Source organism: Papio anubis, chromosome 16 (assembly GCF_008728515.1).
Source record: "Papio anubis isolate 15944 chromosome 16, Panubis1.0, whole genome shotgun sequence".
In the NCBI taxonomy this organism is placed as follows: Eukaryota; Metazoa; Chordata; class Mammalia; order Primates; family Cercopithecidae; genus Papio; species Papio anubis.
The window spans coordinates 80,751,927-80,767,557 of record NC_044991.1 but is presented as its reverse complement, the minus strand read 5'-3'; the positions used below and the strand labels follow the sequence as shown (position 1 = coordinate 80,767,557).

At 44.2% G+C, this 15,631-nt stretch overlaps 1 protein-coding gene across 11 annotated transcripts in view; it reads left to right on the top strand.

Moving 5' to 3' along the window:
• ZNF217 (zinc finger protein 217) overlaps positions 1-15,631 on the top strand; it is a 42,616-nt gene that overhangs the window by 6,534 nt on the left and 20,451 nt on the right. For 3 of the 11 annotated variants that reach the window (XM_017944681.1, XM_017944682.3, XM_017944678.3), the window contains exon 3: positions 5,305-5,382. The exons of 4 other annotated variants lie outside the window; for them this stretch is intronic. The gene's annotated coding sequence lies outside the window, so the exon portion shown is untranslated. Of the gene's footprint in view, positions 1-5,304; positions 5,383-8,692; positions 8,854-8,938; positions 9,208-10,243; positions 10,390-15,631 lie in introns of those variants that run through there. 4 more of the 11 variants (XM_009215921.3, XM_017944676.3, XM_009215922.4 and 1 more) reach the window with 4 other exon arrangements.

The window sequence follows — 15,631 nt, the reverse complement described above, 5'->3', positions numbered from 1 at the left end:
CACCGCAACCTCTGCCTCCCGGGTTCAAGCGATTCTGCTGCCTCAGTCTCCTCAGTAGCTGGGATTACAGGTTCCTGCCACCGCACCCAGCTAACTTTTTTTTTGTATTTTTAGAGGAGACGGGGTTCACCATGTTGGCCATGGCTGGTCTTGAACTCCTGACCTCATGATCCGCCCACCTTGGCTTCCCAAAGTGCTGGGATTACCGGTGTGAGCCACCGCACCCGGCCTGTTGTCTATATTCTAAAATTTGGATATGGTATGTTTTATGTGGCCATTTTCTTTTGATGAACATGTAGGTTGTTTCTAGCCTTTCACTATTGTAAACGGTGCTGCATCCTTGTGTATGCTTTCTGCACGAGTGATAATTCTCTAGGATACTGTAATTATATGCTTCTCTATTTTTTTGTGCTTTAACTTATTTAATGTCTATGTTTTCTGTTAAAATATAAGCTCCATGAGGGAAGGAATCCAATTTGTTTTGTGCCTCACTCTTGAATTACTATCTAGCTAAGTGCTTGGGAGAAAGGAGTGGTCAATAAATATATATTGAGTGAATCAGGCTGAAAGATTGGCTGGGACCGTGGTGTGGTTCTTGTATCCCAAGAGAGGGAGCTTGACTTATTTTGGAAAAGTAAAATTTTTTTTTTGGAGAATTTCACACAAAGCAGTAGCAGGATGGTTATTAGTGGAATTTAGGAAAAAGTATTCTGGACTAGAAAGAAGGCAGGTACAGGAGAAGCGATTATGAGATTATTACACAGGCCAGAAGGAAACAAAGAAACATGGGTGGTGTGAATAGAAAGGAAACGGTACATTTCAAAGAGATTAGAAGGATAGGATTTGTGAGATTTACTAACTAGCTATGAGGTGTGAAATAAAGAAGGCATAGAAGGAAAGTTGATATCTAGCATAGAACATTTTAATTTTACAAACATTTATTCTCTCCCAGCTCCATGGAAGAGGCACTCACTAATTGCTGTTGGTATATTAATTTGTATCACCTTTTCTTCCCCGCTTTCTTTTCTTTTTTTTTTTTTTTGAGACAGGGTCTGTGGCCCACGCTGGAGTACAGTGATGCCATCTCGGCTCACTGTAGTCGTGACCTCCCCGGGATCAAGAGATCCTTCCACCTCAGCCTCCTGAGTAGCTGGGACCACGGGCGCCAGCCACCATGCCCAGCTAATTTTTCATAGAGACAGGGTTTCGCCATATTGCCCAGGCTGATCTTGAACTCTCGGGTTCAGGTGAACGCCTTGGCCTCCCAAAGTGCTGGGATTATAGGCATGAGTCACGGTGCCCGGCTTCCTTTTCAAAAGAGATTTCAGCTGGGCATGGTGGCTCACGCATGTAATCCCTGCGCTTTGGGAGGCTGAGGCAGGCGGATCACCTGAGGTTAGGAGTTCCAGACCAGCCTGGCCAACATAGCGAAACCCTGTTTCTACTGAAAATACAAAAAGATTAGCCGGGCGTGTTGGCGGGCGCCGTAATCCCAGCTACTCAGGAGGCTGAGGCAGGAGAATTGCTTGAACCCAGGAGATGGAGGCTGCAGTGAGCCAAGATTGTGCCATTGCACTCCAGCCTAGGCAGTAAGAGCGAAACTCCGTCTCAAAAAAAAAAAAAAAAAAAAAGATTTATAGTCTGTTAGAGTCTGGTGAGGAAGAGGGTCCTGTACACAGGTATACCAAGAACTCAAGGGAGTGACAGGTGGGAGGAAACTAGCCCTCAGGCAACCAAGTGAAACACTATTGCTGTTCCAGAATGTGGGGAGGGGAGGACAGTGGGTGAGGACATTTCAACCTTGCCCCAGAGCCACACATGACTGACTGGTAAACATCCTGGAAATAGGGGGTCGAGAAATATGCATTAGTGTCAATTTTTAGAATTGAGGAAATTTAGGTTGGTGTTAAAGGGGGAGTCTGACTTTGGGTTCAGTTGGTGCATTGGCTTCACTGTAGTCGGGAAAGCAGGGAAACAAATTATTAGCTGTGTGACCTCAGGCAGGTTACTTAATGATCCTGAGCCTTAGTTTTCACTTTTCTCTCTCTCTCTCTTTTTTTTTTTTTTGAGATAGGGTGTCGCGTGATCTCAGCTCACTGCACCTCCACCTCCCTTTGTATTTTTTTAGTAGAGACAGGGTTTCACCATGTTGGTCAGGCTGGTCTGAACTGCTGACCTCATGATCCACCTGCCTTAGCCTCCCAAAGTGCTGGGATTACAGGCGTGAGCCACCGCGCCCAGCAGGACTCCAACTTCTTAAGAGTTTGTCATGTCCTCTTTGTTAAACCAGGATGGGGTCTTTAGGAGATACTAGTATCTCTTGGGAAAGAAAGACTTAGTTGACGTTCGATGGTTCCTTTGGTTTTATTTCCGTTTCATTTAGTGACTTCCCAGTGCTCTTGGAATAAAACCCAGAGTCTTAGCATGGTCCACCAGATCTTGCCAGCCATGTTCTCAGGACTTTTGTTTTGTTGTTGTTTTTTGAGACAGGATCTTACTCTGTTGCCCAGGCTAAAGTACAGTGGCACAATCTTGGCTTATTGCAGCCTCTGTCTCGCTAGCTCAAGTGATCCTCCTGCCTCATTCTCCTGAGTAGCTGGGAGTAGAGACACACAACGGCTAATTTTTTATTTTTTTGTAGATAGGGGGGTCTCGCTATGTTGCCCAGGCTGGTCTCAAACACCTGGACTCAAGCACTATTCCCACCTCACACTTTCAAAGTGCTGGAATTACGAATTACAGACATGAGCCATCTCACAAGCCATCTCGCCCAGCCAGGGACTTTGTTTTTATTCTAAGACGCATGAGGGCTGTGTTATCGGGAATTTTGTTTTTATTCTAAGACGCATGAGGGCATGACATAACCAGACGACGGCTTTTGAAAAGGTCAGTTGTGGCCACTTAGAATGGGACTGCCTACATTTCTGCCCTGTAAACACAGGGACCTTGCATGCAGAGACAAATCAGCAGCTGGAAATGTGTTTTGGGAGTTGAGGGGAGAGTTCCAGGTGGGAAATATGTACATTTAGGAGCTTTCCAAATATTGATGGCATGTTGAACCTTCGGACTGGATAAAATCACATGAATAAGAAAGTGTTGCTAGCATTGGGCATGTCAGCACCTGGAAGTCAAGGAGAAGAGTCTAAAGAAGGAGCCACGGGGTCTGGGATGGAGCAGCCAGAGAGGACTAATGGAGATCAGGAGAGCATGGGGATCCAACTGCAAGGCAGAAAAGAGCTCTATCAAGTGTTGCAGATGTGGCAAATACCAGGGAACAGTGAACTGGTCACTGATATCCTGCTGCAACGAGAGTCAAATCTCCGGTCTTCACATGGGCCTGCCATGATTTCTTGCTCCTCTGTCCCTACCCTGTCTTCATTCCATGGCCCCCAGACACACTGGCTGCCCGCCAGTTCTTTCTCCAAGCTTGGCTCTCTTCCTCTCTGGTCCTTCTCCCCTTCTGTTCCCTCTGAGTGAATGGAACCCTCTCCATCCTGGTATGATTTGCCACCTGACTTCCTGGAGGGTCTGTGCTCCTCAGGGAGCCTCAATTTAAAACGGCAGGCTTTTCCCCTCTCCTATGACCCAGTCCCAGTAGGTTGCAAATATAACTACCGGTGTGTTGTCTGCTTCCCTCCAGAAGATAAGCCCCAACAGGACAAGGAATTCATTTGTTTTGCTTACTGCTCTATCTCCCATGCCTAGAACAGTGCCGGGGCCCCCAAAACTCTGGGCTCACAAGCTCTGTAGTGTGTCTCATTTCATTCTCCAGAGTCTTGAAGAAATGTGACTACTACTTATATAAGTAACACAAACAATTATTTTAATTGTCTTCTTCATCATCTTCATCATTTCCCTTTTATAGATAAGGAAACTGAAACCCAAGAGAGATTAAATAATATTCTAGGCCTATGCAGCTCTCCAGAGGTAGAATTTGAGTATCTGAGCCCAAGTTATTGGAGAGAAAATGTTCATAACCAGGACACTATGTCAGAGCCTCCCCCTCTCCTCCCCCTCCCAGAGAACCAGGGAGTTTAAACCACTCTCAGAAAGAACAGAAGCCAAGTTCTTGAAGAGAATGAGAAAAGGGGTGCTAGGCTAGGGGAACCCCAGGGCTGAAGGCTCTAGGTCAGAGAGAAGGCTGGAGTTCAGATGCCTAAGTGAAGGGCTTGCCAGGACTTGAGGCTGGAGTTAGGCAGGGGCCAGATCTGCAGGGCTGGTGGGGCAAGCTATGGAGTTTTTCTTCCCTCAAGGCAATAGGAAGCCATTAAGGGGTAGTGAACTTATTTGATATGCATGGTAAAAGACTTGGGTCTTTCTGGGTAAAAATCTTGGATTATAGGTAGAGAAAGCATTAAGGGAAACCTAGAAAGGAAGAAATTTGGAGAAACCTGTACATACAGTACTGTCTGTGTCTGGAGGAGAACATGTGGTGGCACTGACACCCTTTTTTCCCTTGCATTTGGGCCCCCATGCTCTCCTGAGGTCCCTCAGACCTTACTGCCTGCTCCTTCTCAGTCCCCTTTGCTCTCTTTCTCTTCTCCTTGACTTCCGGGCGCCGAACCACCCTAGGGCCCAATACTAGCACCTCTTTTGGGCAATTTTATCCAGTCTGATGACTCAACATGCCATCAGTATTTGGAAAACTCCTAAATGTGCATGATTCTCACCGGGAACTTGCCCTTCCCAACGCATTTCCAACAGCAGACTCCATGTTCACGTGCATGGCACCTGCCAGTGGCACCTTGGTGTAGGCTTTTGTTACAGATAAAGGTAAATGGACACAATTGAGACATATGAGGGTTTGCTGACAGATGCAAGGTCTGTGTAGGGTGGAGTAGGGTGGAGATTAAATATCCTGATTAGATTTTAAGAGTTTGGCTGGAGATTATAATGATGATTGAATTTCAATTAATGTTAGTTACCTTCTTCTTCCCCTCCATCCCTCATTCCAAAGCTACCCGTTTGGAATATCTGATGAAGGCAGAAAACTTTAAAGAGGTGTTCCCAGTGTTGTGTTTTGTGTGCCATTTTTAAGGGAGTTTACATTAACATTTTGAGTGAAGGTAATTTCACAAGACGATCCAGAATATTAGGAGTCATGAGTTGTGTTTGCAGTGGGGGAGGGCACTCATCAAACGCACCAATGGGACAAATCCAGTTAAAAAATGCTGTCAACGTTATCAAGATTGACTAATCTAATCAAGTTGGGAGGGTACTAAAACCTTTATTTAAATTGAGCCTTATTCTTGACCCCTCCCTTTTTGGTGTGCTTATAAAAACCAGCAATCACATCTCTTCCAGTATTGGTTAGAGCCAGGTAGAGTGAAGTCCTGTCCTAGAGAGTTATCAGGTTCCAGACCCTGCCTTCTCTTCTGAAAGGTAAGTTCTGCTATATATATATATACACACATATATATATTTTTTAATTGTATATTATTGTGATACTTTACAGAGGAGTGAGTTGCATGGGGTCAAGAAACTTAATAGAAAAGAGAGCAATGTGTTGCTCCTTCGAGCTGTTTGTTATTCCTACTTACTTTAGTGCATTCAGTCTTGTTCAAAGGGCTGTCCCTGTTTCCTTCTCAAATGTCCTTTGTAGTTTGCAGATGCTGGCAGGTTTGCCTAACTTTTTCATGTTCTTTTCCTGCTAACTCCTCGCTGCAGTTTTTCAGGTTTTCCTGCTCTGAACACTGAATTCTTTTACGTCCCGTATCTATGTTGGCTCTGTTTCAGCTCCAGGGATTTACACACAGTTTCCAAATAGTTTTTCTATAATAATTCCACAGTAAAATAAAGACTTGTGAAATAAGAAGATCATACCTCATTCTGTTCTTCTAATTAAGGCTGAGTCTCAACAGATGATTCCAGTAAGTGTTAAATACAGCAAATCAGAAGTTTTGGTTTTTTTCTTCTTCTTCTTCTTTTTTTTTTTTTGTTTTGTTTTGTTATGTTACTAGCTCTGAGCATGAGCATGCTGGGACTGGCAGGATCTGGATAGAAAATCAGATGTTGACTAAACGAAGAGGCCTTATATCACTAGAATTAAATCAGAGATAATGGTGTGATTTTATAAGCGCATACTAGGAAATACGTCTTAAGGAGGGCCTGTCTGTTTGGATAATTGTGAAAAATGAAGTGTAGCTGATGTTTGCTGCATTAAAACAAGGTGAAGTGGAGCTTTTCTGCCCTTTCTCCAAGTAACATATGCAGAGCTTTTCTTTGGGTTCCATTCTTTGTTTTTGTTGCTGGCATCTAGTAGCACCTGAGTCCTTTAGAGATGGCCTAGGCTGGGAGTGATGGCGAAGCTGGATTTCTTGTGGGTGGAGCTAAGCGTAGGAAGACCAACGTTCGATTTTCAATTTTCACTTCGTGCAATATGAGTTCCTGGATTTTATTACAAAACCAAATGTTTCCAGTGTTCTCCTGTTACTTTTGGAGTTTCCATATTTTAGTTGTTTGAACTATACATGCTTTCCAAATAAATGTGAACTATGAGTCTCACATTCTAAGGGAAGAATGTGTCTCAGGGAAGCCCTCCCGGGCGAATTCAGATCCCTCTATGTCCTTCGGGAAACACAGTATGTATTTGCAACCCAGCAGTCAGTCGCTGGCAGAATTTTGCAACGATTTCCCAGTTTTGTTGGCAAGACTCCAGGAGAAGGTTCTTTGTAATTCTTTGCTCAAACATAAGGAGGATCACATATAAATAAAACTCTTAGAAGATAGATCAGTGAATATAATCATCTTTCAATTTTAAAAGCTACAATATAATAAGGCACTTTTTTTCTTTTTTTGAGGAGGCGGTGAAACAGTAACAAATCATGATGCTATAATGTGAACAAAGTGGTAGCTTTGGAGGGCACAGGGGAAAACAAGCACAACCGTTTTTGCTCAGAAAATACTTCAGTAGCAACAAGGTCTGAGAGCCAGGAATCTCCTTGTTCTTACTGAAACGATTATTTGTCAAAATATTTGATTGTTTCCCTATTCCCCCTGAAAAGTTTGGACTTTTCTTTATGCTCGATTTTGACACTGGAATTTTTAACTATCAGTGCTATTGTGTTTACAGCATTCAAGATCTCAGAGTTCAAAGGTTATCCATTAACATGTAGAATGAGGCTACACTTAAGGCTCAACCTGGTTCCACTTGTTCAGTTTCTTTGTTGTGTAGCAAGGCTCATAGTCATTTGTTTTCATAAAGTTAAATGAAGTTTCTTGTTTATGAAGAGTGTTTTTGGACTGTGTTTTAGAATGTGACAATAAGATTAAAAAATATATTTTAAAGAAAGGTATTCATCTTTTGTGAGAAAAGGAATCCTAATACTAAAAGTGATCAGTATCAGTGGACTTGAGTGAAAAAAATCACCCAATTTAGGTTTTTAGTGCTGGCCTAAGAATCTACTGGCACTGCTAATTAATTAAGTGTGAGTAAGTAATTGATTCACTTCCTTTTTAAAAAAGACTAACCAGACCATATGTGGGGTTAGTAGTTATATATAAAATGACAGCAAAACATGACACTTGGCAAATTCTTCCCCTTTGCTGAGGTAGCTGTCTTCTCAGATTCCTTTTCCTATTTATTAAGATTGCATTGCTCACCAGCTCCGGATCATTTCTGTAGTGCGTTCTTTCTTTTGATTTAGGAAATACATATTTTAAATGTTTTTCTTGATGTGTTTTAAAGTTTCATTTTGGATATGCCGAAGGCCAGTAAAAAAATAAATATTTGGCTATTTTGTTGGTAGCGACTTGCATAGATCCATTTCACATTTGCATTAGTATCCATTTTGGGGCAGAAAAGTTGGGGGTGTGCTTGTTGTGTCTATGGTTCCTCGAGGCTTACTTAAAATGGGGAAATATCACAGGCTTTGGGAATCAGAACCTATTTTTGTCCTTTTTTTTAGCAAGGAAAAAAAACAGTTGGGAAACGCTTTAAATGAGTTGGGCGTAGGGAGGAGGGGGAAAGGGTAGCGTTTTTTGTTTTTTTTTTGTCCCCGGTTTCCTCCAAATGGATTTCTATCAAAACCAAGTAGATTCTTGGAACCTAGACTAAGTTTAGAAATCTCAAGTTAGAATAGCGCAAGCCCGGCCCTTTCAGGAAAAAAAAAAATCAGAACAATTAAATAGCTTTCTGAAGATACTCATTTAAAAACTGTTTATCTTCTCGACCTTCTTCACGCTTGAAGAAAATCTGAGGTGTTTTTCGCGCACAGCTGCCTTCTAACCCGCGCGCAACTGCGTTAAGGTTTTTGTTTGTAATTCGGGGTGACCCAGGGGTTCGGGCCCCGGGCCCCTCCCCTCGCCCGGGCACACCTTGCAGAGGAGGGGGCGACGGGGACGGGGGGCGGGGGACGGGTCTGCGCCTGCGCACACCCTCGCAGTCCCCCTCCCCTAGTACCTGTCGCGGCTACGGCCGCGGCGCGCGCCCGCCACGTTAAGCCGGATGGCGGGAGGAGGGGTGCGGGGCGGAGGACGCGGGGAGGGTGGCACGGCGCGCGCTCGCGCTCGCTCGCTTCCCGGAGGCGGAGTCGCGGCGGGGGGCGGAGCGGGGGCGCGCCTATGCTGGTCACGTGGTCGCTGGGGCGGGGCCAGGCGCGGAGCGGGGCGGGGCCGGACGGCCGGTGAAGGCAGGGGGCGGGGCGTCTCCGAGCGGCGGGGCCGAGGGAGGGCGCAACAGCTGCTCCCTGAACACTTTCTGACCCAACAGTCCCCCAGCGCCGGACGCGCCGCGCCCCGGCGGCTCTAGGGACCCCCGTGCCTGCACTGTCCCCGCGCGGACGAGTAGGGGGCGCCCGCGCCTTTGCCCCCCGTGCGCACCCCCGCCCCGCTCACCTTAGCCCCGCGCCCGAGGTGAGCCCGGCCCCCAAATCTTCCGGGCGGGGGCGGGGTTGGGGGTGGGGGACGCTTTTTTTCGTCGGGGGGGTCTTGGAAGCGCGAAGCTACGAGGCGCCCCGGCGGATGGCTGCATCCCTCGCCCGGGGCTCCCCGTGTCTTTTGGGGGGCCGGGTGCGGGCGGGGAATCCGGGAGGTGTCCGCACAAAAGGCCTAGAGAAACTCCGCGACGCCTCCCTCCCTCCCTCCGCCCTCCCCGCCCCCTCCCCTCCGCGCCCGCTCCTCCTCATTCAAACCCGGCCGGCCCGAGTGGTGTCAGCTCAGTCCCGGCCGCCGCCGCGCGAGGAAATGGCCGAGGAGCCGGAGCCGCAGGTAAAGGGGGCGCGCCCCCCGCCCGCGCCACCCGGGGCGCCCGCCCGGTCCTGCGGAGGCTCCCGCGCCGCCCCCGAGGCGCCTGGCTCGTTGTCTTGTCCCCCCCCAGGATGACCCCAGTTCCCCGCCTCAGCTTTCTATCCGCTCCTCTAGGGCGCCCCCTCCCCAGCCGGCTCCGGCGTTTCCGCCCGCGGGAAGGTGCGGGCGATTCCGGACTGCATCCGCTCTTGGCCGTCACACTCACGCCGCACGATTCAGAAGGGCTTGGGGTGCGGTGTCCCCAGAATCTCCGCCGGGAGCAGGGGTCCGGGGGCTGCGGGGGTGGGCGGTAGGGGGTTGTTCCGAAAAGTTGCGTCGCCCCTCGGGGCGGGTCTCCCAATTTGCCCACTCGGCCCTTGGGGCGCGGGCGGAGAGGGTACGTCGGCGTGGGGTCCCCCGCGATGCCCGGGAGGGGCTGGGACAAGTTGGAAACGGCCAAAACAATGCGTCCGGACGGGCATCCCCCGCAAACAATGGCCGGGACGGTCCACACGGGCCGGGCGGAGGGCGCGTCTAAGAGACTGCGGGAGGGGCTGGGCCTCGCCGCGGACCCCGACGCGCGCCCCGGTGATTCCCTCGGGTGCCCAAAAATCTGTCCCCGGGAGTCTCGGGGCGCCTGCTCATCCCTGAGCAGGGATGCACGGGCTGCGTTTCCTGGATGTGTGCGATAAGGTGGCTTTTTTTCCCTCTAATTTTAAAGATTTTTATTTAAGTCTTAATGTTGTATAAAACACTTAATGTCTTTACAACTCAATTGTAGTGGAACACCCAAAGCCAGCTGGAAGCAGAACTGGGAGCTCTAAAGGGCAGGAAGGATTGAAATGCTAGCCCAAAAGTGCTGCTGCTTTTTTTTTTTTTTTTTTTTTTTTTTTAAAGGGAAGTTTCTGCCAGGAGGTGCCGAGTGGTGAAACCGCTCAGTTTCAGATGCACAGCCCTCTTGTCTCTCGATTTGGCCCCGACTGCGAGCGGGACGGGATGGTGGAGGGCGCTGCTGGGGGCTCAGGAGGCTGGATTTGGGGCCGCCTGGGCGGTCCCGCCCAAGGGGCTAGACCCGGCACGCGGGGCGCGCAGCCGGAACCTGGATCCCGGGGATTTGGGAAGACGTTCAGGGCCCCGGTTGGAACCCACATTTTGGGATTCTGGGTAGGGCCACCGAAGACGGGAAGGCGCATTCTTGGGCGGGTGGGGTGGGGGTGGGGTGAGCAGGCGGGGAGTTTTCCGCCAGGTTTAGTTACAGGAGCTAGAAAAGGCCCCTTCTGGGACCCTGGCATCCGGGCCACCCTGGGAGCCCCAGAAAGTCTTTTCTCTTTTTCTATTCTCCCCCCCCCCCCCCCCCCGCCCCAGAAAAGGATAGTCATTTCAGGTTTAAGGCTTTGGTGTATTGTTCCACTTCGAAATTCCTTGAGCCTCAGTTTATCTTCTTGAATCAGCCTATGGGGCTTGAAGCGTTGAACATTCCTAAACACAGAGGTAGTAAATGGCGGTTGCAGTTGTCCATTGGCCAGTTTGGGGGTCCTGTATTATTGGCCACCGTATGTCCTACAGCGTAGCTAGGTTTCTTCGTTTTCTAGATCGTTTGGAAGCATTAAGCTGTATGTTTTAAGAAGCCTAGGTCTGATTTAGTTCAGGTTGATTCAATTATGTCTTCATCGCTTTTGAGTTGGTTGAATGACTTGACATGAGATTAAGCTCAACAAAAGAAAAGGCGAGGTAGCAACAGCTGCCGTCCAGGCCTGGCCACTAGGTAGGGGTCTTAGGAGGCCTTTTACCTTCTCTTTTGTATATGTCAAGAAGGACATTTACAATATTCTTATTTTACTGTACTTTTTTCCCCTGAAATGGATGTTCTTTCTTGACTGATATCAAGAATTAAAATGCTAAGTTTTATGATACTTAGACATTGAGTAATAGATGTAGTTTCTAAAAGCCTTTATGTGTCTGCAGTGACAAGTGTAGAGGAATAACCTCATTTCTTTCTCTCTGAAAATATAACAGGCAAGCCACTAGTTTGTGCTTGCTTAGTTAATGTGTGCTAAGAACTTTTAAGGTGTGTCCTTAATGGTAGATAACTTTTTTCCTTCTGAGAAGTCATATTTATTTTAGATACTGTTTTGTTCAGTGTTCCAGAGACTAATAGTGTTTCGATTTGTTTTGTTTCCTAACCCTGATGTTGCTGCCATTTTTAATCGGTTATATAAGGATTAAATTCAAGAGGCAGTGACTTACTTAAAATTCAGTTGTCAGTAGTTACAAGGCAGATTTATAATTTATTTTAATTGTTAGAATAGGATTAATAATCTGTTTGTTTGGAATTTTAATTATTTGGCGTGATGAGGAAAGCTAGTCCTTTAGATAGAATTGTGTCTTTATTTGCCTACAGAAGGAGGAAGTAGAGGACAAGATATGACTTTTATTGGTGAAGGACACACACTTTTTTCTTTAGTGTCCCACTTCTTTTAATCTTTTTGTCTTCACAACACTTTCCTAACGCTTTGCAGTTTGACCTTTGCTGTTTTTTTAATAACTTGTGAGATCGAAGTTTAGCAGTTCTGTTGGGTTCCTATTCCCTTTCACTTCTTACTCAGAAAAAGGAACTAATACACCACTTAGAAAAAATGTGTAGAAAACTTTTCTCCCCTTTACCCTGAGGAATCTATTTTGGTAATAGGTCAAAATTTTTTTCCAGGTAGTAGGGGAGGAAGGAGGAGCAGTGAAGGTTTTGACTTTGACTGCCTTTACTTTTAAGGTGGGGGTAAATTTGCATTTTCTTTGTAAGCCTCCATTTTTGGCAGAAAACTTCAGGGAGGAGTAGGAGCTCCTAATCCCCTTCCAGTGGACTTGTTTTGGAGGAAATCTGAAAATAAGACTTAATCATCAAGTCACTTATAAACTGATGAAATAATTAAGGAATATAATGGCCTGGCAATGACTAAGTCCTTCTATCTCCTCATTGCAGATACATGCTAATCACTTTTTTCTCTCTTAACAACATTTATTATGAAATGGCATGTTTTCGCCACAGCAGGGTAGCCATTTCCCAACCCTGGAGCACTCCTAATTCTGAGATGCCTGATTAGAGCCTCGGGGGTCCCAGAAGATGTGCTGTTTTCCCACTTTATAAAATTACATTCTTTTCTCACAGTTGTCACAAACATGATATTGGTTGGTAAGAACTTTGGAGTAGTTTTAATGACTCTTGACTGCCTCAAAGATGGCACTTTAAAAAAGGAGCTACTTTTATCTGACGCTATTTGAAAGTAAATGATTGGACCCTTTTTATGTTTTATATGAAGCTTTGTTTCCATTTGCTTAAAAAAAAATCCAAATTGTCCCATCTCCTGTATGCCCGTATGGCCTGTATGTTATGGATTTTGAGGTTGCTGGGTATGATTTGTTTTAAATGGTTCATTCCTAATTTCCCATTTCAGTTTAATCCCTGAGCAAAATGTTTAATGAATGAATTGGGAAGGTGAAGCTGAAGGACTGAGCAATGGCTGTTTTCAAGCCTTAGAATTAGAAAGTAGGAATGAAAAACATGAGAGAGTTGCATAAACTTGAGTATTGCACTAATAAATGTAATAAGATTTTAAATCCAGTTACTACAATTGAAATATACAGAATTAGTTTTTAGATTACTGGGATATTAAAAAATAAAAACCTGAAAGGTATTTACAGAACAGCTACCAAAATGGAATTAAAGGAATCTCAATCTTGTTAAATATTCTAAAGAGTGAAGGGTTTGGTTACAGCATGTAAATTAAACTTGAGACAATGGCGGGGTGGGGGGGGGTCTTGATCCGCACACCTCATCTCCAGAGTTTGGCGGGGAGGGGTGTTAACTAGTTTAAATGCACGTGGAAGAAAAAATGTATTACACAAAGACGGCAGGAAATTTCTTAAATTCGGGTGAAGGAAGCCTGATTATTGAATATCACTTAAGGGCCTCATTTTAGAGGCAGTAAAAAACTTTCCTGAAATGCTCATGTTTTTGGAGTAAGGTGAACTGGGTTATTTTTCCCCAACCAGTAATAACAGACAAATTTGCAGTGGTATCTGGGGCAAAGGTTTTTGAATTTAGACCACGAGGGCAGATAGAAATCTGACTTGAAGGAAGTAGAAGAACAGGGACCATTCTTTCCTAAAATCTGCAGCTCACGATGACATGCTCAATTCTTGTACACATCTATCTTCCAGATAAATAGGGGGGAAGCCCCTGCTAGCCAGCTGCCGCCACATATTACCCTTTTATATTTAACGTTGGAATGCTTTCCATTTGAACATTTGTTGACTGACTGTTCTGAACATCTCCATTACTTCCTGCCCAGGGTATCAGCATAACTGAGTTACTGGAAATTTGGGGACAGTTTGGTAATTTTATGATAAAGTTGAGAAATAAAATTACTAAACCTGAAAAGACAGCTGAAGAAGTTGTATGAGAGTTAGTTGGATTCCTTACTTAGCCTTTGTTCTTATTAAGCTTTACAAAACTTGTTTCTGACCTCCACATGCCTGTACTTCCTATGGAAAAGCTCCCCTAGACTCAGAAGCTAGGTTTTTAACGGATTCGTGTAGTGTTTCTGTATTGGTGTTCCATTATTTTCGGGTGTGTCTGGAAACCTTTGAAATTTAAAATATAGTTAAATGGACTGGAAATGTAGACTCTAGACATTTCTTGAATCAACCTTAGGAATAATACTTCTACCTGTATCAAATAAGGATAACATAAAGCATCTCAGTTATACTGAAGAAGTGTGTTTCTTTCTTTTGTAATCAATATATATATTTTTTTCAGTTTATAAGTCTACTGAACAGTGATTGTATTATTAATTGAAAGGAGACTTTTCCCCTTGATTTTGAAAGCAAACAGGTGACTGGAAAGAGCCAGATACACAACTTTAGTATGTAGTCAACAAAAGATAGGATGGGAATATTTAAATCTTGGAGAAGAAAGATGTTATGCCTTAAAAGGCATTGCCTAAGCTTGTATTTAGCTAGGTTACTTGAATTGTGTTTAATTCAGAGCGCTCACTGGAAAAAGCTGTATGGTGTAGTGGTCTAGTCATGGGCATAGTTATTTGTGTGTGTGTATGTGTGTGTATATATATGTGTGTAATACACACACGTTCAGTGTTTTCATTGCAGAGAGTTAGTGCAGGTAAAGATAGAACAGTTTATTAACAGTTTATTAATTTGCTGAAATCTTTTTGGTGCAGTTAGGCCTGTCAAATTTTTACAGATACAAGATTGTACTGGTTAAGTAGTAGTAATAGGAGAAATGGATAGCAATGCTTAATCTTGCTTAATTAAAGTTTTTAAAAATTCACTTTCCTTATAACTTTTTTTCAGATCAGTATGTTTTTAAAAACTACTTTGGAGATGACAGTACCTGTTAATATTGAAACTAAAGCTACTATGTTATACTTTAAGTTCTTATTAAGATCCCTTAACTGACCTTAACTGATTTTATGATGAATCAGGCAGTTTCTAGTTAATGACACTCAAATATGCTATATGATTATATTTTTATAGTACTTTGATCTCTAATCCTAGTTATAATTGGTAATTTATGAACAATTTCAGCAAAATGAAGTTATTTCCTTTACGAGCTTCCCAAGTTTGAAGAGTTGAGGTTGTAACCTTAAATAAAAACTTTGAATATTCCAATCTTTTTCTTTTGCTTAACTTGGAAGCATCTTTCCACAGCTATATTAGGAACGTTGGGTTGACCATTTAGCCTCATGGGTGTGACCCCTAGTAATTTCCTTGAAACAGTGTTGAAGAATTTAGAGCATTAAAAATAAAAAATAAAAAACCCTGTAGCTTTTTGATTGTTAGTAGACGGCTCTACAGAGTTTTCTTCACTTGTCAGATTAAGAAAAAATACTGTGTGTAAAATCCAGAGGGAAAACTTTCAGAAAAAGTGTAAACTTCTAGCCAGGTCTTAAAGATTCAATTTTGTAGTTTTCAGGGTACAAATGCATCGGCCAGAGAATAGATATTTAAGTTGAATTTTTTAATAACTCCTGATTTGGACACTTCAGTAACTCGGGAAAAAGTAGCTTTATTAGCAGTATGACAGATTGTGTATAAATATAATTTTTCTGTGTTTTTGAGGACTTTGAATACCTTATTGCTTCATATTATGGTAGATACATATTTCATATCAACAAGGTAAGATAACCTGTTAAGCCGAAACAAAGAAGCTGTGCTGTTTCTAAAAGTTAACAGTTTGAGTACATCTGGATGTAAAGAAAAATATTCCCAAGTTACAGTAATTGTCAGCAAAGTGGCTGTTGTACCTAATTAGTTGTACTTAAGCACAGATTACTGTGGTTTTTATTAAGCAGTGTATAATGTGTCGTATTTGCTAATTTCAAGATCTACA